The 25,136-nt window shown below is 41.8% G+C and overlaps 1 protein-coding gene and 1 long non-coding RNA gene across 3 annotated transcripts in view; one reads left to right on the forward strand and one right to left on the reverse strand.

Annotated features, from left to right (window-relative positions):
• Positions 1-25,136, reverse strand: part of ANO10 (anoctamin 10) — a 261,033-nt gene that overhangs the window by 40,347 nt on the left and 195,550 nt on the right. The gene's annotated exons all lie outside the window — the stretch shown is intronic.
• Positions 1,852-6,109, forward strand: LOC117083979. Its single transcript, XR_004437274.1, has 3 exons — positions 1,852-1,957; positions 5,012-5,059; positions 5,943-6,109. It is a non-coding gene; the product is annotated as an uncharacterized LOC117083979 (long non-coding RNA).

The raw sequence follows: 25,136 nt of genomic DNA on the forward strand, positions 1-25,136 counted from the left end.
CAGCCTGTAGTTTTTTCCAAATAGCTAAAATTTCAACCTAAAATATATACTTATCATTGCCTAATTATTGACAAATGAATCTCATATTGCTAGATCTTCATCTGCTCCTTTGCCAAAAGTAATTACCTACTTCTTTGAACCTGAAAAGAAAAACAATTTGCCTTTAATTTACTCCAAGTTGCATAGTAGTTAAGGTGAAATAATTATTTTAACCATTCTTGAAAGTATACTGTGAAAAGGAAGGGGAAAAAAATGAAAGAAATCATCACCCCAGAGCTGGGCCCTATCAGTATGAAAGCAGGCTAACCACAGACCGCTACTGTGATGGACATAAACATGTCCACAATTCCCAGTTCTAGAATGGCAACTCCCAGGGCAGCGGGAAGAATCCCATCAGCATGGCAACCACTCCATGCCATCTTCCGGCACCTCGGGAACAGGCCTCCGGAATGACGCCAGCCTCTGCTCCTGCGGGGCTGTATCTTGAGCAGACTGCACATCATCCATGCTGAGTCACAGCCTTCACAGCAGTCAGGGGAGACATCAAAAGCACAGGACGTGCAACTGTTCTCACTCACCACATTCAGCTCATTTACAAAACATTGGGCTATAAATATCATGACGACATTTTTTAGAGGCGCATTTTCAAGTGTTGTGAGCCAATACTGAAATAGGGGCAAAAAAGAAGCCATCATCACCTATTTACTGTTTCTAATTTTGAAACAACAGTCACATTCTTATTCTGCTAAAGTATGAGCACATAGAGAACTGCCTTTTGTACGCATATGACTGACAAACACCAGTTATGAATGGCTTACATGATGAATCGCATGCCACCAATTCATGACAAAGCATGCAGAACTCACTATAAAGCAAACTGCTGCTTTCTACCCTAGTTACCCACAGAGCTGGGCTGTTTCCTTTTAGGAAGTCAAAATTAGTTCACAACTCTACAGCAGAAAAGATGACATGAACACTAAGTTCCATTTACGACATTCCAAACTCCCTCTCCATCTCTGGAAATGGGCATTTTTACACGATAGCGCCAGCTGATCATATGACTGCCAACTGAACACCTGAGAAAGTCACTGGGTTATTCCACCCGCAGTGTGCATGCTGAGTCTCACAACGGAGATTTTTATTTTTTTTTTGAGAGGGAGTCTCGTTCTATCACCCAGGCTGGAGTACAGTGGCACGATCTTGGCTCACTGCAACCTCTGCCTCCCGGGTTCACGCGATTCTCCTGTCTCAGCCTCCCGAGTAGCTGGGACTACAGGCATGTGCCACCATGCCCAGCTAATTTTTGTATTTTTGGTAGAGATGGAGTTTCACCATGTTCGCCAGGCTGGTCTCAAACTCCTGACCTCAAGTGATCCACACACCTTGATCTCCTAAAGTGCTGGGAATAAAGGTGTGAGCCACCGTGCCCAGCCACAATGGAGATACTTTAGAGATCACCTGGTCCACCTTGTCCATTTAGTGATGAGAATACCAAAGCAAAAGTCATCAGACTTGCCCAAGCTTGCACGGCCTTTTTGTGCCAGCATGCAGACTGGAATTCAGACCTCAGATTCATGAACTCCCTGAATGCTGGTTAAACTCCCTTGACTTAAGGAGACTGCCAAATTGATCGGAGGTGCTGTAACTCCAAATATGTTTCTCTCCCTAACCTGTACTTCTCTGACTCCCAGGGACAGGCAAGGCCTATCCCTTAGAATCTTTCCCTAGGATAACAGGGCTGCCTCAAGCAGCAGTGCATGTATCACCATCTTTGGAAGTATAGATGCAAATATGGGATCATCAGGTCAAGGAGAATGATGTCACTTTAGTGCACACCCACCGCAAGCTCAGTACTAAGATAACACAGAGAAGAAACACTCTGGTTGTAGCCCAGAGATTACAATGCAGCATGACAGTACCAACAAAGGACAGCCTCACCATGGCGGTGATCCATAAGGTGAGTCTTTAAAAGGAGGAGAAATTGTCCAGGAGGACAAGTGGACAACAGGGAACCAGCAGGGTGAGGAGAACATGCAAAGGCAAAAGAACACAGGGTGTTCTAGGAACAGGGTACAGTTCCAGTGGCCAAAGCCCATGTGGGGCGTTGCAGGGGCATTAGGCTGCAGGAATAGCCACATGGAGGGGCTGGGGTTTCTCTTGAGTCATGTGGAGCTGTTAAAAATTTTGAGCAGGACCATAACATGGAGTCATCTTTGTATTTGGGATAGTAAGCTGTGGCAGCAAAAGGAAAACTGGAGTGGAGCGAGGAGAGAGTGGAGGTAGGGAGGTCAGTCAGAGGTCTGTGGTAGGAGTCCAGGGAGGAAAGGATGAGAGTGCATCAACATACTCCTAAGAAAGCCTCATTCAAAAAATACTGGTGGTCTAGATATCATGTGGAGTCCTAAGTTAGGTATTTGAATTCTTAACCCTGACAAAGAAAATCCAAAAATACAGCTTGTTACCAGAATTAGCAGTTCTTGGTCATAGAGAGTTCTCAAATGATGTAAAAGAAGAATTTCAAATCTTTTAAAAGCAGATATATTAAAATATTAATTAATCTTAGAGATTTAAGTTGTCTTACACATCCTTAAGATAATTTCTGTAATTTGTAAAGTACAAAATGAAAATAAGGACATAAGGGAAACCAGCAGTATCTACTGTGATTTGGAAAATGGGTTTTTCAACTTAGGGCTTGCTCTTGTATTTCACTTCCCGACCTGCTCCTTTCATACTGCCTTACGTTTTACTTACTGCCCAGTTTAAAATACACAAAAGACGCATAAAGATTGTCTGATGAATGAAGAAGCCAAGCCTGCGATCGGAAACCTGGGAGGCCTCAGTGTTCTCCGACTTCACCGAACAGACTGCAGTGGATGCCCTGCACTGAGCTCAGGATAGGATCACTCTCCCGCCAACTTTCTACTTTTACTTTCTGGCTGGTGATGCGAGGATACACGACTACAGTGTAAAAGTGTTTACCCTTCTTGCTGGTTCATAAATACATAAATTTAAAACTGGCCAGAGCTAAAATTTTAAAATTTAGAAGAAACTTGAATAGAGAGAAACGTAATAACAATATATGAACAAAATATGTTACTTGAAAATAGATACATCCAAAACAAAACAAAAACAAAACAAAAAACAGTGTAGCAATAAACAGAAGCCTTGGTGACATTTGCAAACCCCAGCCTAATTAGACATGGTTCTTTAATACCAACGAAGGTAAGTATTTCCTTAACCCCAGGAGGTGCATTATTCATAGGTAGCACGCAGGGTGGTGTAGTGACAAAATGATAATAGAGAAGGCAGGTAAAGGTTTATGTTATGTTTCTACATATTGTCATTTGTTAATTAGTTAATTAATTACTTCAACAGCTATTTATTAATTCTCAATCATAGGGAGATATCTGAAAAATGCTGGATAGTCTTAGTTGTTAGGTGTATGAAGCTAATAAATTAGAAAACATTAAGTACAACAAAAATAGTTACTCTGTAGTCAATTATAATTGTAAATAAGTTCTCTGGAGGGAAAATATCCAGGTTAGTAACATTGCTATGCAGAGATGTTATATGCATAGGTAACATGTGATGGTATTTTCTCTCATGTACTGAATTTGTACAGTAAGTTAGGCAGAATGTGTCAATTTAGAGAATTTAGAAACATGTATCCTTATTCCATGTTTCCTACAATGTGGCCTTCTACTTTTATGAATCATTTTATTCCCCTTTGTTTAATTTCTCTTACATATAAAATAAAGTTGTTGGTGACTCTAAGTTTAGTTATTTAAATAAATGTTTTTTGCTCACAAAAAATTAAAAATAAGTGTTTACCTTGGCCAGGCACAGTGGTTCACATCTGTAATCCTAGCACTTTGGGAGACTGACGTGGGTGGAACACTTGAGGTCAGGAGTTCGAGATCAGCTTGGCCAACATGGTGAAACCCCATCTCTACTAAAAATACAAAAGATCAGCCTGGGTGTGGTGGCATGCGCCTGTAGTCCCAGCTACTTGGGAGGCTGAGGTGGGAGAATAGCTTGAACCTGGGAGAAAGAGGTTGCAGTGGGTCAAGATCGTGCCATTGCACTCCAGCCTGGGCAACAGAAACCCTGTCTCAAAAAGTGCTGTACCTCTAGATATTTTCTGACTAGTCACGACATCTGTGCAACACCAATATTTTCCTTTCAGGGTACCTTAACCATGAACAGTACCTAAAGTTAATTTAACACACACATTATCACTACCACTACTAACACCACTGCCTAATAAAAAATCCAGCATTCATGGAGTAGAAATGAAAATGAAGGAGTCTATGAAGCTGTGCTGTTAGGAAATAAAAGGAAGTGTCTGGGCACAGGGGCTCATGTCTGTAATTCCAGCACTTTGGGAGACAGAGGCAGGTGGATCAGCTGAGTTCAGGTGTTCAAGATCAGTCTGGGCAATGTGGCAAAACCCAGTCTCTAGAAAATATAGACAAATTAGTTGGGCGTGGCATGCATCTTTGGTCCCAGCTACTTGTGGGGCTGAGGTAATAGGATTGCTTGAGCCTGGGAAGCGGAGGTTGCAGTGAGCCAAGACTGCACCACTGTACTCCAGCCTGGGTGACAGAACGACCCTGTTTCAATAAAAATAAGAAAATAAAAAGAAAGAAGAAACAAAAGGAAGCACTATTCTTACTCCTCTGTAGTCAAGGGTCTATGTCTTTCAGAATCTTGTTTATCCAGATATAAAATACAGTTCATGTTACTTACAGTTTATTACTGCAAGGAACTGGAATTAATTTTTACCAGTTACTTTTAATAAACAATAAAAGAACAACTGCAACCAATGATAAGCATATGCATATTCCATGACTAAACTGCAATCAATCCATCTGAGGTTAATGTTGTGTTAACAAAATATAGAGTGAAGAAAAGCATCATCAAAGCTAAGGGTCTACTCAAGTGTTTTAAGAGGATTTGACTTTTTATGACTTTTTATATTACATTTGAATATCGTTTTTTCTTTTTTCAGCAGTATTATTCCTGAAGACCCAAACTTTAAGAAAACTGTAAGGAGGATGTAAGTGATTTGAGTCCTTCGTTTGTGTTAAATGAGAAGTTTGGACTGTTTCTTCCCACTGAAATGGGATATCATGCCAATCACTTTGGAAAATGAATGATAAAACATATTACATTTTGTGAGATTACCTTTTACTTCCCTTACAAAATCTTCCATATTTAACATAAGATGACAGAAAGGTAAACAAGAGAACAAGGATTTTGTACAAGTTTTGTTTAACTATATTTTACTAAGAAGTTGTTGCAAAAATTTCTCTATGTGATTTTATTTAGTTTTTAGAGACAGAGTCTCTCTGTGTCACCCAGGCTGGAGTACAGTGGTGCAGTTATAGCTCACTGCATCCTTGAATTCCTGGGCTTAAGAGATCCTCTTGCCTCAGCCTCCCAAGTAGCTGGGACTATAGGTATGCACTACCACACCTGGCTTCTATGTGATTTTAAATGTCCTATTACTGTCATTTAAAAAGTTTGTTTTAAAATATTATATTGGTCTTGCTGGCCCTGTATCTGATTCTGCGAGGCAATACTATTTGAATTTCATTACCTAGATTGCAATGGAACCTTTTATGACTACAATATTATGAGTTTTCTGTGTTTATATTTTCTTAAAAAATAAGACATTCCAAGTCTGCAGCATAATAAACTATTTTGATGTGCTTTTAAAAACTGTAAGAACACATGGATATACCTTTTCAACCAGGGTGCAATTTATGTAACTAGCAAGAAGTTAACATTACCAAGTCCATTCCAACTTACTCAGCCGCAGGGTATGTAACTGAACACTCAGAAAATCCATGCTAGCTCAAGGCATTTAGTTGTATGAGAAAATATATTTTGAATACAGTGCAGTATTTACGAATAAGATTTTCTGTGAATGTTTTCAGATGGAGAATATGATTCTAAGTGGTCTGAAGTATAACTTTTGTCTGATAATTCCTGAATAAATGACTGCAGTTCTGATAACATGGCAAGCAGAAGATAGCACCTTCCTCACGGGCTTACCTATAAGAAAAGTTCCATAATAGCAGAATGACAAGGTCCTTCAGCAAATCCCTGGTATGTGTACACTTTTTTGGTGCATTGAAAATCAAAGTATTACTTCCATAATTATGTCTACAGCCTTAGGCATTACCCATTTTGATTTGCTAGTGTACATAAATGTAGAGACACTGTGGGGAACTGGTCATGGAAAACTGGACATGCACAAATACAGTATGATTAAAGAAGTTTAATCAAGAATTTACTGGAAGCTACACTAAGAATCAGAGCAAGGCACAACCCACTCTGGTATCATAGCTAATATCATCTTTATGGTCCATAATTTTCCTGTAAGACAAACTTGCTTCCCCATTTTCTTTACGGCCCTTCAAAAGCAAATCATCTGATTTTGACAACTATTTTGCAGCTGAGGGCTAATTACTCTTTGAGAGACATAGTAAATGGGTACTCGATGGAAGCAGATGAAGAGAGATTTAATCCTTCAGAAGCCCAAGAGAATATGAGGAGAGTTGAGCTCAATTCTGAATAGACACTATATTTCTCTTTGGTTCTTTGTCCTTTAATCAAATCAATGGAAATGAAGCTGAAGTGCCTCTCAGAGCAGGGCTGGCAGGAGTCCTTCCACAGGGCTCCTGTGGTGCTGCTTCTCTCTCTGGAGTGATGCCACTGTCATGGTGCTTAGAACAGTGGAAAATTCATACTTTAGCTACAAACAAGCAGATGGTTTCAACTCCAATGGAGGGCCATTTGAAAATGCCTCAGTCTGTATTTTGGGGCTCAGGAACAACTGCATTTTGGAGCTACTGTTTTGCTGAGAAATCAGTTTCAGGCGGATTAGCTGTGTGCTAACCAACCATTTCTTTCTGAGACTGCCACTGTGTTAGGATGTAATTAACTCAAAAAGACAGTCTTTTCTCTCTCTCTCCAGTTACACTGTTTGATTTGAGCTCCCTGCATCTGTGGACAGGATAGGGCCTAAGTATTACAAAGGGGAAGTTTTAAAAAAATATATTTTTATATATTTTAATATAAATATATATATTTATATACAATATAAATATATAATTTGTATATAAATATAAATATTTATATACAAATATTTGTATTTAAATATATAAAATATATATTTGTATTTATTTCATATTTATATATTTGTATTTAAATATATAAAATATACATATTTTATATATTTGTATTTAAATATTTTATATATTTGTATTTTATATATTTGCATTTAAATATATAACATATATATATTTTAAACTGACAAGTCCAAATAATAAGGGTATCTGGATAGTTATAAATGGACATTTGACGACTCAAATAAGAGTCCTGAAGCTAGGGATAGAAAACAACCAAGTCTTCAACCAAAAGTGAAAATCAAACCCCCTCTGCTCTCTCCTACGACGATGCTATCTTGGTACTACTTAACCACCCTCTAACCAAGCACACAGGGCTTGACAGGAGTGTGCAGGGCAGTGGGACAAAGTGTTGGTATCAGAGGCAGATCAGGGATGCGGATGCAGTCGGTTTGAGGAGTGGAAAAGGAGGGGACGAGAGATAACTGCCAAGACTTGTGGCTGTTGACCATCCCAGGTACCCACTCTGAGGGTGGCTGAACACACCGTTGCCTGCACTGCACCGGGCCAGCTGCTCTGGCGCGTTCTCACACTTTCTCTCCCAACACTGCAAAGCTGTTCCCACTCCAGAGTGCGCCCTGGCACTTTCGAAGCAACTACTCATCTCCATAGGTGGGGCTGCCTAAATCTTTGACATCACTTCTCGTTCACAGTCATTCTTTTTTAATCAAATGAAAGAAACAAACTCTGTATTCCCTGCCTTGTTTGAACAATGGAAAGTATGTGTGCTGTGATCTCAAAAAAATCTTCTCTATGGTAGAGCAATATAAGAGCCTGTACTTGGAGATAAAACAATCTCGATGTGGCCGGGCACGGTGGCTCACGCCTGTAATCCCAACACTTTGGGAGGCCGAGGCAGGAGGATCACTTGAGGTCAGGAGTTGGAGACCAGCCTGGCCAACATGGTGAAACTCCGTCTCTACTAAAAATACAAAAATTAGCCAGGCATGGTGGCACATGCCTGTAGTTCCAGCTACTCAGGAGGCTAAGGCAGGAAAATCACATGAACCCAGGAGGCGGAGGTTGCAGTAAGCCACGATCATCCCACCTGCACTCCAGCCTGGGCAACAAAGCAAGACTCCATTAAAAAAAAAAAAAAAAACCACAAAAAACAAAAAACAATCTCTATGTGGAAGAGACAGTTCTGCTTCTCAAAGCTCTGTCATCCTCTACTCTCTCTTCCTGTTTCTTCTCACCCTACTTTTTACTTCTCTCTGCCTATGTCTATGGAAGAGGCCACAGGAGAGAATAGACGGAAGTTCTCTCTTCCCCAGGCTGCATTTACTTTTTGATTCTAGTTCAATTTAAGAGAGACTCCTTGTGTGCCATTGATATAGTTTGGTTATTTGTCCCCACTCAAATCTTATATTGAATTGTAATCCTGGTGGGAGGCATCTGGATCATGGGGGTGGATTTCTCATGAAAGGTTTAGCACCATCCCTAATGGCTTGGTGCTGTCCTCCTGACAGTTCATTCTCACAAGATCTGGTTGTTTAAAAGTGTGTAGCACCTCCCTCTCCCTCTCAGTCCTGCTTCTGCCACGTAAGATGCCTGTTCCTGCTTCACCTTCACCCATGAGTAAAAGCTCCTTCAGGCCTCCTCAGAAGCCAAGCAGAACCAACACCATGCTTCCTGTACAGCCTGCAGAACCACGAGCCAATTAAACCTCTTTTCTTTACAAATTGCCCAGTCTCAGGTATTTCCTTATAGCAATGCAAGAACAGCCTAACAGAGCCATCTAGTATGTCAACAATTAAAAGTGAATTAGTTTATGATCACCAACAGAGGCAGACCCTTTTCTTCAGAGAACAGTGACAAATTGACTGCAGGGCTGAATCCATAACAGGATCTGGATTAGATCTATTTTCACCTTGCCTGCTGTTACCAGGAAAGTAGTCTGCATGTCTCACAGGCCCCACCACAGTCAGCTGCACTGGACATGCTCTCTAAGATCCATCTCCCCCTGTCTCCCCACAAGAGAAGGCAGCCTTCATGAGAGAAGTCATCCTCCACACAGAGCTTCCCAGGCAGGAATTCTGGCTGAAAGCACAGACCACAAGGCCTGAGGCCTTTCCAAGGAAGGGTTTGAGACAAGAGCTTTGAAGATTGGAAGACAGAACCACCAGAAAAAAGAAGGGATGCATGAGCATCTGCAAAGATAAACAAAAGAAAAGGCAGGATAATTTGCTAAAAGGAAATGAAGAAAACAACTAGTAACACAAGCACACACACAAAAAGAAGGGCGTTCAGATAACATCAGTTCAAAGAATGGCTACTCTGTGCAGTTAGTCCTTTTCCGTTTCAGAAAAACGAAAAAAAGACGAAAGATGAAAATGGGGGGAGAGCAGCAAAGAGAAAAGGAATAGTGACTAACATACAGACAAGATACTATACTTGCAGCTCAATTCTATATGTTTAATATTATTAGAAACTCTATGTTGTGATTTATTTCAAATCAGCTGCTCAGTGTATTCTGGCACCAAAAGGGTAGATTTATCTTTCAAGCTTGAGCCCCAAAAGAGATCTCCAACAGGAGCCTCATAATTTTTGAAGGAAGGCCACTGCTCAGTGACCTGACACCACTCTTCATTTCCAGAAATTCATTCAAAATCCAAATTAGTTTTGGCTAATTAGCCTTCAAAACGACCTGTTTCTGGTTAAACTACAGTGGGATAGCAAATATTTTTAAGGAATCACAGGTTTGGGAGGAATACGAGACTGCTTCTTGCCAGAAAGCAGGTAAATTTCTTTTTTTTTTTTTTTTTTTTTTTTTTTTTTTTTTTTTTTTGAGACGGAGTCTTGCTCTGCCACCCAGGCTGGAGTGCAGTGGCCGGATCTCAGCTCACTGCAAGCTCCGCCTCCCGGGTTTACGCCATTCTCCTGCCTCAGCCTCCCGAGTAGCTGGGACTACAGGCGCCCGCCTCGTCGCCCGGCTAGTTTTTTGTATTTTTTTTAAGTAGAGACAGGGTTTCACCGTATTAGCCAGGATGGTCTCGATCTCCTGACCTCGTGATCCGCCCGTCTCGGCCTCCCAAAGTGCTGGGATTACAGGCTTGAGCCACCGTGCCCGGCCGAAAGCAGGTAAATTTCTAAAGAAAGTGGTTTCCTCTTTTCTGGAAGATCTCTAGGAATGGAGTATTAAAACCATCCATCTCCAAGCATGGAAATATTTTATATCCTGATGGTCCATAATTTCTTTGTTACACTCAATTAAGAATTTTGTGTTACTTATACCCATGTGCTCTGTTCATTCTGCATCTTCCTAATTGGTATGATGGAAAAGCCACAGACTGAGAGTCACTGACCTGGGCCTAACTCTACTTCCTCACCCTGTATGGTTGTTCCTGTCATTGTGCCTTTTTTTGTTTGCTTGCTTTTGAGACAGGGTCTCACTCTGTCACCCAGGCTAGAGTGCAGTGGCATGATCTCGACTCATTGCAACCTCTGCCTCCTGGGTTCAAGAGATTCTCGTGACTGAGCCTCCTGAGTAGCTGGATTACAGGCATGCACCACCATACATGGCTCATTATTTTGTATTTTTAGTAGAAACGGGGTTTCATCACGCTGGCCAGGCTGGTCTCGAACTCCTGACCTCAAGTGATCTGCCCGCCTCGGCCTCCCAAAGTACTGGAATTACAAGCGTAAGCCATCATGCCTGGCTGTGCCCATTTTACAGAGGAAGAAACTGAGGCCCAGAGAGGTTTGGTAACTTGCCCAAGGTTACTTAGTAATGGTGAAAGCTGATATTTTAAAGACATGTATATCTGATTCCAACAGCCATTTTATCAACACCAAGACACACAAAACACCCTCCCTGCTCCTGATGGATTTTGATTATGTCCTCAGCAAACCAAAATGCTTCACTTAAAGGCTAATGTTTTAGTACAGACTGTGAATTAAAATGACAGTTTTTATTTTTTCTTTTTTTTTTTTGAGATGGAGTCTTGCTCTGTCACCCAGGCTGGAGTGCTATGGCCCAATCTCAGCTCACTGCAACCTCCACCTCCTGGATTCAAGCGATTCTCCTGCCTCAGCCTGCCAAGTAGCTGGGATTACAGGTATGCACCACCATGCCTGGCTAATTTTTGTATTTTTAGTAGAGATGGGGTTTCACCATGTTGGCCAGGCTGGTCACGAACTCCTGACCTCAAGAGATCCACCCGCCTCGGCCTCCCAAAGTGCTGGGATTACAGGCATGAGCCATCGTGCCTGGCCAAAAAATGACAATTCTTTAGAGAGTTTCCCTGATTGTAACTGTGAAATCACACATCATTCTCATAGAAGTGATTTGTGGACAGATATCCTGGATAAAGTTTAAATAATCTAGGCTGATGTTGTTAAAGATGGTTTTCCACAACAGACACTTTAAAAAGTGAACTCATTAGTCCAAGAAGTTAAAAAAAAAAAAAAAAAGTCAACCTGGATTTATTCTATCTCTAATCAAAACAGTATTTCTCACATATGAAAGCAGAGGGGTTGGAGTTGTATATTCCAGACATTTGGCAGTTCATTTTCTCTTGTGCCTGTGACTAAAACCAGACTTGCAAATTTAAAATATGCCTATCTTTTTTCAGAAATATTCAAACAAAAAGTGTCTACAAATCTATGCATACACTAATTAAAGCAACTTGGATGAAGAACTGGGGAGAATCCTAAGATCCAATTATTTTCCTAATAACAAATAATATAAGATTCTTTCCAAACTGGTTTGGGAGAGAGATCAAATGGTTAGTTATACTCTTGATAACAGTTAGTTGGCAGATAATAACTGCCTTGTAGATTCTATCTAAAAGAATCGCCATCAAAAATAAAAATACAAAACTCAAAAATTTATGGAGGAAAAATTCACTTGTTCTCAACCATATTTTTATTAATGGGAAAATACAACATTAAACAGAATTCTGAAAAGAAAAGGAAGAGAAGATGTATTTGTCAACTAAAATTCATAGTCCAGTGGCATTTTAGCAGGTCTGATATTTTGTTTTTTGCTCTCCCACTACTTACTTGTGAGGCCTTGTTCACATAATTTTATCTCATTTGTAAATGGAATTACCAAGGACATCTGGTTAAACATCCAGAAAACACGACATAGTCAGAACCTAATACTAAATCTGATTTCACGGTTATCCTGAAAATCCACAGGATCCCCCCATCCACCAACCAAGTTTAGAGATTATTGTCAATCATCAACCATCCTGGGGAGGAAAGTCCATTTGGTCAATGCAATGGATCAAAAGATGAGTTATTTCAAACATCCATTCTGTGTACCTAACAATCACTTCATTAATTTATTTATGCCAACAAAAACCCTTCTGGTATCATTTCCAATTTCAATGGGATTTTAAAAGGAAGCTAAACTCTGATTTAGAAGCTATGTGTCCAACACTGTGCTAGGCACCTTCACACAGTGATACAGGAGTTAAGAAATTACTTAGGCAGATAGTAAGGGTACAGAAGTCCTTGGAAAGGTTTTCCTTTTAATGAAAAGCAGCTCCAAATCATTTTCTAACAAAGAGCAGCCTGTAAAGCTGAGCTGCAGACAAAGACAAGCAAGCTGGGAGCTTGCACGGGTAAATGCCAGAAGGAAAGAACTACCTGGGACTAGACATGTTCAAAATGGTGGCTCCGTCTTCCCTTCTCTGCCAACCACATGTGTAGTAAGAAGGAGACAAGATGGTGCTGGCCAAGGGAAAGTTCATATGCATAATAAGATTAGGGTGGGGCGACCAGCCTTCCCCAGGCTATGCAATTGTCACACCTGACTGAACCAATCTGTGAGCCCTACCTAAATCGGACACTGCCTCCTCAAGCCAGATGATAAAGTCCTGCGCATCCACTGCCAGCTGGCCTTTTCCTCTCGGAAGTCCTCTCTTTTACTAGAGAGAGAGCTGTTTTCCTTTCTCTTTCTTCCTGTTTTCCTTTCTCTTTCTTCTGCCTATTAAACCTCCACTCCTAAACTACTTATGTGTGTCCGTGTCCTAAATTTTCTTGGTGCAAGAGTGACGAACCCTAGGTATTTACCCCACACAATGTAGCCACTTCAACAGTGCTTTTATTTAAAGTCAAACATAAACTGCTATATTGTGACCTGACAGGTCTATTCTTATAGGCTGTGTGAAGATTAACAAAGATAATGGATTGCTAGTGCTCTATGAACAGCAAAATTAAAGAAAATAAATGTTAAATGTTATTTTATTTCAGGTCACATGGAGGTTCAATTCCATACATTCCCATTGAAATTGGAAATGACAACAGAAGGGTTTTTGTCTCACCAAGGCTCCCTCCCTCAGCTCTAAGCTTACAGTCTATGGTCTAAAGAGGCTTTGAGGATGGTTCCATAACAGCAGTGATATCAAAGTCCAAAGAACTGCCTTGGATGTTAAACTGGAGGTACTAAGGTGGTAAAGAATTGTAAGGAAGGCTGGGCGCAGTGGCTCACGCCTGTAATCCCAACACTTTGGGAGGCTGAGGCGGATGGATCACGAGGTCAGGAGTTCAAGACCGGCCTGGCCAACATGGTGAAACTCCATATCTACTAAAAATACAAAAATTAGCTGGGCGTGGTGGCGGGCACCTGTAATCCCAGCTACTCGGGAGGCTGAGGCAGGAGAACCGTCTGAACCTGGGGGGCAGAGGTTGCAGTGACCCGAGATAGTGCTACTGTACTCCAGCCTGGGCGACAGGGTGAGACTCTTTCTCAAAACAAAAAACCAAACCAAAACAAACAAACAACTGGAAGGAAAACTTAGCCAAAGGGCTAGATCTTTATTGGTTGTAACTTAGGCAGGAAGAGGTAGCCAAGAGAACATGGGACTTTAGGCCAGAGACCTGGGTGTGCAGCATGGGCTTTTTCAAGGTGCTGAAGGTCTGGTTTTAGACAAATCACATATCCTTCTTAGTGACCAATTTCCTTTTCTTTTTCCATTTTATTATACAAAAGTAGAGAGAATAATGAACCCCCACTTACTTATCACCTCGCTTCAACAATGATCAACTCATAACCAAACAGTGCCTTTGTCACTCAGCCTCCATTCCTGGATTGTTGATGCATTGGTTATCTATTATTGTGTAACAAATTATCCCAACACTTAGTGGTTTAGAACAAGGATTTATTATCTCACACTTCCTGTGCATCAGGAATTTGGAAGCAGCTGGGTGGCTCTGGCTCAGTCTCTCATAAAGCTATAGTCAGGATGTAGGCAGGAACTGCAGTCAAAGGATTAGCTATGGCTAAAGAAGGGAATGGCAATAGGTCCCTAAGCCAAAACTGACCCACAGCCTGTTCGGTAAACAAAGTTTTACTGGAACACAGCCACTCTCTTTCATTTACATATGTCTATGACTGCTTTTGCATTACAGCAGCAGAACTAAATAGCTGTGATAGAGACTGGATGGCCCACATGCCTAAAGTGTTTACTATCTGACCCTTTACAGAAAAAGTTTGCCAGCTCCTAGCCCAGAGAATCTGTTTCCAAGATCACTTGCTCCCATGATTATTGGCAATAGGCCATGTTCCTAGTCATGTAGGCTTCTACACTGGCTGGCTAAGTGTCCTCACAACATGGAAGCTAGCTTCACAAGAGGAAGAGTGATTCAAGAGGCAGAAGGCAGAAGCCATCATGTTTTTTAATGACGTGGCCTCAGAAGAAACATAACATCATTTCTGCAGTATTCTACTGATCCACAGACCAATCAAGATGTAAAATAGGAGAGGACTCCAAAAGGGCATAAATACTAGGCAGCAGGGATCACTGCAGACCATCTTAGAAGCTGACAACCACAGCTGGAGATCCATTCCTTAATCTGTAAAGTCAGGATTCCCAACAAGATCATTTCTATAGAATTTTTCAGCTTTAACATTGGACAGTTACATGATGCAGAGAACTTCTGATATATTTTTGTGTTTTAATCATAGATGTATTCAATTAGTATTTGTTGCAGAATTTTTTTTTTTTTTTTTTTTTTGAGATGGAGTCTTGCTCTGTCGCCCAGGCTGGACTGTGGTCTCAGCTCACTGCAACCTCCGCCTCCCGGGTTCAAGCAATTCTCCTGCCTCAGCCTCCTTAGTAGCTAGGACTACAGCCATGTGCCACCACAGCTGGCTAATTCTTTGTATTTTTGTAGAGATGGGGTTTCACCATGTTGGCCAGGCTGGTCTTGAACTCCTGACTTCAAGCAATCCACCAGCCTGGGCCTCCCAAAGTGCTGGGATGACAGGCGTGAGCTACTGTACCCAGCTGTTGCTGAACTTTAATACATGTATTTTCATTTTGAGTTTCATGAGTTAATTATATTACTATTTATGTTCTCATAAGCATTATTTCTTTATGAAGTGATTATTTTCCTTTAGGTAGTATTTCAAAGAGTTCTCAAATCCAAACATTTCTTGTTTTCTACATTCTATTCTTTTTTTTTTTTTGAGACGGAGTCTCACTCTGTCGCCCAGGCTGGAATGCACTGGCCGGATCTCAGCTCACTGCAAGCTCCGCCTCCCGGGTTCACGCCATTCTCCTGCCTCAGCCTCCCGAGTAGCTGGGACTACAGGCGCCCGCAACCTCGCCCAGCTAGTCTTTTTTGTATTTTTTAGTAGAGGCGGGGTTTCACCGCATTAGCCAGGATGGTCTCGATCTCCTGACCTCATGATCCGCCCGTCTCAGCCTCCCAAAGTGCTGGGATTACAGGCTTGAGCCACCGTGCCCGGCCTCTCTACATTCTATTCTTAAGGCAAAGAGACAAATGAGCAAATGTGTTGCTCTTAGGGCTTTACTTTAAAAGTCTAAATTTCCTAGCCTATCAATCACTAATATATTTCAGCCCAATTTCTCTGATCTATGTTCATTACATAATGTAATATTCAGTCATATTCCTGAGATCCCATAGCACTAGAAATCAAGTGAAAAATAATACCGGGCCGGGCACAGTGGCTCACGCCTGTAATCCCAACACTTTGAGAGGCTGAGGAGGGTGGATTGCTTGAGCCCAGGAGTTTGAGACTAGCCTGGGCAACATGGTGAAACCCTGTCTCTACAAAAAATACAAAAATTAGTCCGTCATGGTGGCGCACACCTGTAGTCCCAGATACTCGGGAGGCTGAGGTGGGAGGATGGCTTGAGCCCAGGAGGTGGAGGCTGCAGGTTGCAGTGAGCTGTGAACGTGCCACTGTACTCCAGCCTGGGCAACAGAGCCAGACTGTCTCAAAAAAGAAAAAGAAAAACAGAAACAAAAAGAAAAAGCAAAGGCAAAGGAAAAAGAAAAAGGAAAGGAATACTGTTATAGTAAACAAAAAATTTCCTATTTTAGCAATTTACCACTAATTAAAAACAAAAGGTTTTTTTTAAGTGTGGTTTCCTACACTTTTGGTGTAGGAAAGTATATTAAATATTTAATAATGGTTTCCTGAATCTAATACTCAACTATAACACACAGAGGATAATTTCAAAGTCAAAGGATTAGCACTTAATAGAAAAAAGGCACAATGGGATGGGGCTTTGACCCTAATGATGTTCACTTAATTAATGACTCCTTCATTCAACGATTATAAATCTATATTTCTGAAGTAATCCTGCTTCCAAAAAGCTTGTCTGGTAGTCATAGACCAATATCTTTAAATTCGATGATGCCAACAGTATAATCTTTTAAAAAGAATTGGTCGAGGGCCAAGCACAGGGGCTCACACCTGTAATCCCAGCACTTTGGGAGGCCAAAATGGATGGATCACTTGAGGTCAAGCGTTTGAGACCAGCCTGGCCAACATGGCGAAACTCTGTCTCTGCTAAAAATACAAAAATTATCCGGGCATGGTGGCACACACCTGTAGTCCCAGCTACTCGGGAGGCTGAGGTGGGAGAATCGCTTGAATCCAGAAGGTGGAAGTTGCAGTGAACTGAGATTGCACCACCACACTCCAGGGTAGATGACAGAGCGAGACTGTCTCAAAAAAAGAACTGGCCAGGGCTGGGAGCGGTGGCTAACACTTGTAATCCCAGCACTTTGGGAGGCCAATGTGGGTGACTTGCTTGAGCTCAGAAGATCTAGACCAGCCTGGGGAACACGGTGAAACCCTGTTTCTACAAAAAATAAAAATAAAAATTATAATTAGCTGGGGATGGTGGTGCACACCTGTAGTCCCAGCTACTTGGGGGACTGAGGCAGGAAGATCACTTGAGCCTGGGAGGTTGAGGCTGCAGTGAGCATGCATTCCACTGCATTCCAGCCTGGGTGACAAAGTGACACCCTGTCTCAAAAAATAAAGAAAAGAATTGGGCGTGGTGGCTCATGCCTATAATGCCAGCACTTTAGCAGGCCCAGGTGGGCAGATCACTTGAGTCCAGGAGTTCGAAACCAGCCTGGGCAACATGGCAAGACCCTGTCTCTACTATAAATATACAGAAAAATACAAAATATTAGCCAGATGTGGTAGCTAACGCTGGTAGTTCCAGCTACTTGGTAGGCTGAGGAAGCAGGATTGTTTGAACCTGGAGGTCAAGGCTGTAGTTAGCTGTGATCTTGCCACTGCACTCCAGCCTGAGTGACAGAGTAAGACCATGTCTCAAAAAAAAAAAAAAAAAAAAAAATTCTTGTGGTAAAATACACATAACATAAAATTTACCATCTTAACTACTATCAGGTGTCCAGTAGTATTAACACATCGCTACCTCCATCTTCATAACTTTTTCATGTAACAGTATAATCTTTTAATTTCCTAAAACATTTAATAAAAAGTAAATAAATGGACGCATAAGTTAATCCTAGGCATTTACCTGCAAAAGGAAAAGCTGCTCTCACATATGTTGACCATCATGGCAATGCAATTATTAATCTAATACAGAATATGAGATTGGAACTCTAACTTTAAAAAAGAATACATCCCTTTTTTGTTGTTGTTTTTTTTTTTTGTTTTTTTTTTTTGTTTTTTTTTTGAGACGGAGTCTTGCTCTGCCACCCAGGCTGGAGTGCAGTGGCCGGATCTCAGCTCACTGCAAGCTCCGCCTCCCGGGTTTACACCATTCTCCTGCCTCAGCCTCCCGAGTAGCTGGGACTACAGGTGCCCGCCTCGTCGCCCGGCTAGTTTTTTGTATTTTTAAGTAGAGACAGGGTTTCACCGTATTAGCCAGGATGGTCTCGATCTCCTGACCTCGTGATCCGCCCGTCTCGGCCTCCCAAAGTGCGGGGATTACAGGCTTGAGCCACCGCGCCCGGCCTGTTGTTGTTTTTTGAGACGGAGTCTTGTTCTGCCACCCAGGCTGGAATGCAGTGTGCGATCTCAGCTCACTGCAACCTCTGCCTCACCGGTTCAAGCAACTCTCCTGCCTCAGCCTCCTGAGTACCTGGGATTACAGGTGCGTGCCACCATGCCCGGCTAATTTTTGTATTTTTAGTAGAGATGGGGTTTCACCGCGTTGGTGAGGCTGGTCTTGAACTCCTGACCTAGTGGTCCGCCTGCCTCAGCCTCCCAAAGTGCTAGCATTATAGGTGTGAGCCACCATGCCCAGCCTTTTTTGTTGTTTTTTAAATATAGTTTTAAGCATTCTGAAATCTCTAGAATTTATTAAATGAGGCAAGTTTTTTCTTTACCAATGCAAATACATTTGAATGACATCTGTGAACATGGTCCCAAGCACACGGCCATCACTTCTACAGCACAGTGACCCCAAGGCCTTTCTCTGTGGAACGGACTTGTGCTTCCAGGCCCCCTCTTACCACACTGCTTCCAATCTATCAATAGGGTGACTCGAAAAATGCTGAATTTTAGGCCGGGCGCGGTGGCTCAAGCCTGTAATCCCAGCACTTTGGGAGGCCGAGACAGGCGGATCACGAGGTCAGGAGGTCGAGACCATCCTGGCTAACACTGTGAAACCCCGTCTCTACTAAAAAAATACAAAAAAATTAGCCGGGCGAGGTGGCGGGCGCCTGTAGTCCCAGCTGCTCGGGAGGCTGAGACAGGAGAATGGCGTAAACCCGGGAGACGGAGCTTGCAGTGAGCTGAGATCCGGCCACAGCACTCCAGCCTGGGCGGCAGAGCGAGACTCCGTCTCAAAAAAAAAAAAAAAAAAAAAAAAAAAAAAAAAAAAAAAAAAAGAAAAATGCTGAATTTTATTCCATTTCATAGCCTATTCGGTAGTTTTCATAAGAAAAAATAAATCTGCTTCTGATTTGGCCATGTTTCTTACATCTATGGGGAATATTAAGATATATCAATTGTAAAGTTTGCTTAGAAAACCAATGATATAAAGTAGCCATTTACATACATTGTTTACTGAGGAAGACGATGATCAGAAGAGCTGTAGTTTTATTTACTGTCTGGATGACTCTGCGCACTTTAAAGAAATTTTTCTCTGGTGAAAACAGAAAATACAGGGGGAAAACGTCTACCCATCAGTGGTTAAAGGAGGATTGCTCCAGGGCCTGAATTAGTTTTCTAGCTAACAAGTACAAGTGTAAAACAAACTATTTTAGAATTCTTCCTTGCTTGATTTGGGGTTATTTTACAGTCTTGGGGAGCTACTCTTGTTACTAATGTCAACCACAGTCAGTATTTTTGGGGAAAAAAAAAAAAAAGGATTTGAACTTTATCAAGGCAAGGTACGTGGTCCTTCTAAAGTGTCCACATGTAACTCTTCAGAATGCGTTCTCTTCCCCAGTGATCCCAGAAAGGCACATGACCTGTTTTCCATTTCTGCCAGGGTATCTATTTTAAGACTCTTCTTTTTTTGTCCAAGGACATAATTTGTCCTTATTTATTTAATATATTGGCTTGTGAATTACATATGAGTCAACAAACTCAGTTTGATGAAGTGGATATTTATTCAGAGTCTACTGGGCACCAGGCCCTGTGCTGGGTGAGGGGACTCAGCGGTGAGTGAGTCGTCACCTGGCCCTTGGGGACCTCACAGCTCACAAGAAGACTGAAACAGAACCAACTATAGTGGGGCAAATGAACAGAAATGGGTACCAGGCTCCTGTTACTCAATGGGAAGAAGGCTTTCTCCAGGAGGTGGGGTCTGTGAAGCTGACAGCAGAGGGCAGGTATACTGGTGGTCAGAGTTACAAAGTAGCAGGGGTGCTTGGGAATCTTGCTAGACCCAAAAGGTGCAGAGGAGCCAGTATTTTATTCGTGCATTCAGTATCTTTAAAGGAGGTTATCATTGTATTAACTGGAGAGAAATTTACTATGCAAAAAATTACCTGCAAATGGCTAACAGACCCTACCCTGGAGAGCTGTTCTGAAGAGACACTGGCACATGCAGAAGGTTTAGAACAGTGCCTGGCTCATGTTCTCACACACTACATGTCAGCTGTTACTACCTCATTGTTATTACAGCCCAGCTGTGTTCGGTCATGAAAATAGGCGGGATTGCCACAAAGGTAGAATTCTGACTCTCCAGGCAAATCTGATGTTACAGTACGATTTTATCCTAGAATTCCTTGTTGGGTTCACCCAGCAACTGCATGAGGTAGTCCTCCTCCTCCCTCATCATCCTCATTCCCCCAGCACACTGCTCCATAATGGGTCTTACTCACATTGCCTTATTCCAGCCTCATTCTGACTTTGCCCCATTTGAGTGTTGGGGGGACTTAAATACAGGAAGGTCAAGTTACTTGCTCTGCAGCTACACGAGGCTGAAACCTCCTTTGCAAAAATCGTTAACAGTGAGAAAGTTATGACAGTGAAAGGGATCTGATCTAACCAACTCTATCTTACTTCCAACCTCTAAGCTAGCTGCCCTTGCTCATTCCTAGGCAAAGGCCAAACTAACTTTGGAAGAAATTCAGTTTATAGTTTAACTTTGAAACAAAGATGATAAAAGTCCTCTCCTGAAACAAACTCCTTTCTTGCCTGGGAGCCAGACCACCTTTATAAAACTAACAAATTGGCCACAAGACTTGCAACTTCCCCAGTTACTCCTGCAGATCACATGCAGAACCTAAGATCGGTCTTTTAAGATGTCTTTTCCAATTTTTGCATTTCTGAGGACTGATGGCTCTACTAGATTCACCAGCCAGTCCTATGGCCCTCACCCAGGAACTGACTCAGCTGAAGAAAACAGCTTTGACTCACTGTGATTTCATCTCTGATCCAATCAGTCAGTACTCCCCACTCCCTGGCCCCCTACCTGCCAAACTATCCTTGAAAAACTCTAGTCTGAATTTTTGGGGAGACTGATTTGAGTAATAATAAAACTCTTCTCTCATGTTCAACCTGCTCTGCATGAATTAAACTAGTTCTCTAGTGCAATTCTCCTGTCTTGATAAATTGGCTCTATCTGAACAGTGGGCGAAATGAACCCTTTGGGCGGTTACAGGGCTGGAAGACAAACCTTCCAACAAAAGAAGAAAGGGAAAGGCAGGCTCAGACAGGTCACCCAAATGACAGATATACCATAAACTTTTGTACTTTTTACTGGGCCTAGACTTGACCTGTGGCCCTGGGAAGTAGACCACCCCTTCCTAAGAACTATGGCTCTGGCACTGGTGGCTATTGGCTTTGTTAGAGGCTAATTCTTTATTTGGATTTAACATTTCATTCTGAACTAGATGTTGGCAGATTAATATGCGATTACCTATTCAATAGTCAAATACTTTAGCACCTTAATTCTAGGCTGTGAAATTTCACGGTTTCCATTAAAATGCTTATATATTTACTGTAACTTTTTTTTTTTTTTTAATAGAGATGAGGTGTTGCCATGTTGCTCAGGCTGGTCTCAAGCTATCTGTCTGCCTTGGTCTCCTATATTTACCTTAACTTGACAGCACAAATGGAGCGGTGGGGAAGAAGTTCAGATGTTGAAAAAAACCTATCAATTTAAAACTGAATACTTAAATATAGACCAAAAATAAAATCCTAAGCCCCCCAACTAACAGAATGGACCCCCCTCCCCTGGGCCAAGGGGATCTCAGAGAAACCTGGAACGCTGAATTCTCAGCCATGACAGGGAGGTCGGACAGGCCTCATTATACATCTCCCTTTTGGAATTTAGGTACAAATGACCACCAGCATTAACATTAAAATAGAGATCATTAGACTGTCAAAACAGACCCTTTGTGGCAGTAAGATATCAAATTGCAACCTGACTGCGGTACAGCATCACATGACAGATAGCACACTCCAAAGGAAATCAAATATTTTACCCCACAATATATTTCTTTGACATATTTTGAAATGGTTCCACAATACTATCTCTTGTGGGGAAAATCTGCATCTGTAGAGAATATCCATTAATACAGCCAGTCCTTTCCTGTATGTAGGAGAGATGAACCAAGAGTCTGATGCCTCTTAAAGTCTGAAGAAACATTTACCATGCATTCCCTCTGAAGGGTGCTACCACCTATCCAACGAGAACCTTGGCTTCCACAAACCCCCTTAATCTTAACTCAGGCATTTTCTTCTACTGCCTCCAGGTCTTTAGATGAAGCTTGACTCTTTCAACCAATTGCCAATTTGAATCCATCTATGACCTATAAGCCCAGCCCTCCCCCACCCCCACACCTTTCACATCGCATCAATGTATACCTCACATGTATTTATTTATGTCTTTCTCTATAACTTCTGTCTACCTAAAATGTATAATTACGTCAAACTGTAATTTGACTGCCTTGGGCACTTTCTCAGGACTCGAGACTGTTCCCTGGGGCTATGGTCACTCATACTGGCTTAGACTAAAACCTCTTTAAATATCTTACAGAGTTTGGTTTTTCCCTTAACATAACTAAATTTAAATACACTTAACTCTAAAAAACAAAGACACTATTTGATAAAGCCTGGCCCAGTTGGCCTGTCTAGTTAAGGGTCCTACACCTAATTTGAGGCCCCTGAGAGCTATACTTAGTAGTGTCTCCTTAAAGTCCTTCTCTTGTTCATTTAACTGATTCCTGAGGCTGTTTTCTTTCTCAAAGGCTCTGGGCAGCCAGCCCTGCTCCCTGGCTTCTGTTTGTGTTCTGGGCTCCCAGGAGGGCTGGCTGCCCAGAAGCAGGTTAAGTGGATGTTGTCCTTGTGCTCCAGGCCACGGAGTTATCAAATGGTTCCTGCATTAGAATCCTTTCTATTTTTAATTGGATCTTAAAATGACTAAGAGATGAATAAATCAATTTGAAGATAAATAAAAGGGCATCACTAGGATGATATTTACTGTCTAGAATTCTTTGTAAAGGTTTCAGCCAAATGAAGCCTAATCATTTGAAAATGCCCTTTGCAAAGTAAACTATTTTATTTTCCTCAGTTTGCCTCTCACCTTCAAGTATGTCTAATTTGCCTATATATTTAGAAATACCACATAGCTTCCTATTCGATACCAAAAAAGATCTGTTTTCAGTACATTTTCTTCTCACATTCATTTCGGCAATCCACCACCACTCCTCCTGTCACAAGCTGAGAGGAATAACTGAATCCACAGACCACGTCTCCAAATGGGATCCAAGGGCCCTGCATTAGAATCACTTGATATGCTGGTTTAAAAAGGAGATTTCTTGGGCCTTCCCACAGACTGGGGAATCCAGTCTTTCATTTTATGGGGGAAAAAAACACAAAAAAAAAAACAACAAAAAAACCCCTGAGATGCAAAGAGGCCACCTGACTTGTCCACAGGTGGTACAAGGTGGCCCCAAACTTGCTTGTTCTTGGCACTCACCTGGCCATGCCTGGGAATCTATCTTTGCTGGGGGGGTGGGGATTGATAAAAGTGGGGTGGAGACACAGGAGCGTTTTTTGAAAAATGTAGGTCCTTGGGTCCCACCTTTGATTTAGGGAATAAGAATCTTCAAGGCATAGGGTCTAGGTACATGTTTTTTTCACAAGGCTTACATGTAAAATGCACAATCCTATTTAAGGACTGCCTGATGACTTAAATTTCTCAATTATATTCTGCCCATAAAATGAGACTTGAGTTGAAAAGTAGCAATTCAGGTATAAATTAAACATAGTAAGTATTCATAAGTAATAATTTCTACTGATAAGCTCACTATCAATGTCTGGTTAGCAATTCAGGTCTAAATTAAACATCATGACTATCCATAAGTAATAATTTCTACTGATAAGCTTACTATTAATGTCTGGTTACTTAATAGTGAGACTTCACCCAAATGTGTTTTCAGTAACTCAATTTCTGATCTGGGCCCATAAACTGACCAAGGTACCTGACAGAAGCTCTCTCTGCTTTTGTTACATGGGAGGAGCCCAGTGAGTTGAGGCTACTTATAGTTACAAAGGAGATAGTTAAATGTCAGGTTAAAGAAAAATGAGAAACATATTCTACATCCTAGAAATGGCACTAGTTCAGCTAGTAAACTGAAGTCATGGCCAGATAATTTTTTGAGTTTCTGAAAAGTAGGTGACCTTTTGTACCTTCTAGGACCTCCTGGGCAGTGAGACTAAACAGGAATTGTGATGAAAATGTTTGTCTCTCCTGGATGGTGGCACAAACTTGGGTGGCCCATGTAGCAGTGTCCACCATACAGCAAAGCCTTGAGTCAGTGAAAGACAGTGAGAGGCGGTTGTTACATACAGTATCTTCAGTTCAACTTTTACCCTGAACCTTTTTTTTTTTTTTTTTTTTGAGACAGAGTCTTACTGGAGTGCAGAGGCATGATCTCGGCTCACTGCAACCTCTGCCTTCCAGATTCAAGCAATTCTTGTGCCTCAGCCTCCCGAGTAGCTGGAATTACAGGCATGTGCCACCACATCCAGCTAATTTTTGTATTTTTAGCAGAGATGGGGTTTTACCATGTTGGCTGGGCTGGTCTCGAACTCCTGACCTTAACTGATCCACCCACCTTGGCCTCCCAAAGTGCTGGGATTACAGGTGTGAGCCACCGCACCCAGCCAACCCTGAACCTTTTATTCTCAGATTGATAATTAAAAGAAAAAAAATCTAGTGGAGACAGGGAAGGAGAACACTTCTGGGTTTGCAAGGCCCTAAGAGAGCCTGACAACACTCATCATTGCTG

This window comes from Trachypithecus francoisi, unplaced genomic scaffold, assembly GCF_009764315.1.
Source record: "Trachypithecus francoisi isolate TF-2019V2 unplaced genomic scaffold, Tfra_2.0 Lachesis_group0, whole genome shotgun sequence".
NCBI classification, from domain to species: Eukaryota; Metazoa; Chordata; class Mammalia; order Primates; family Cercopithecidae; genus Trachypithecus; species Trachypithecus francoisi.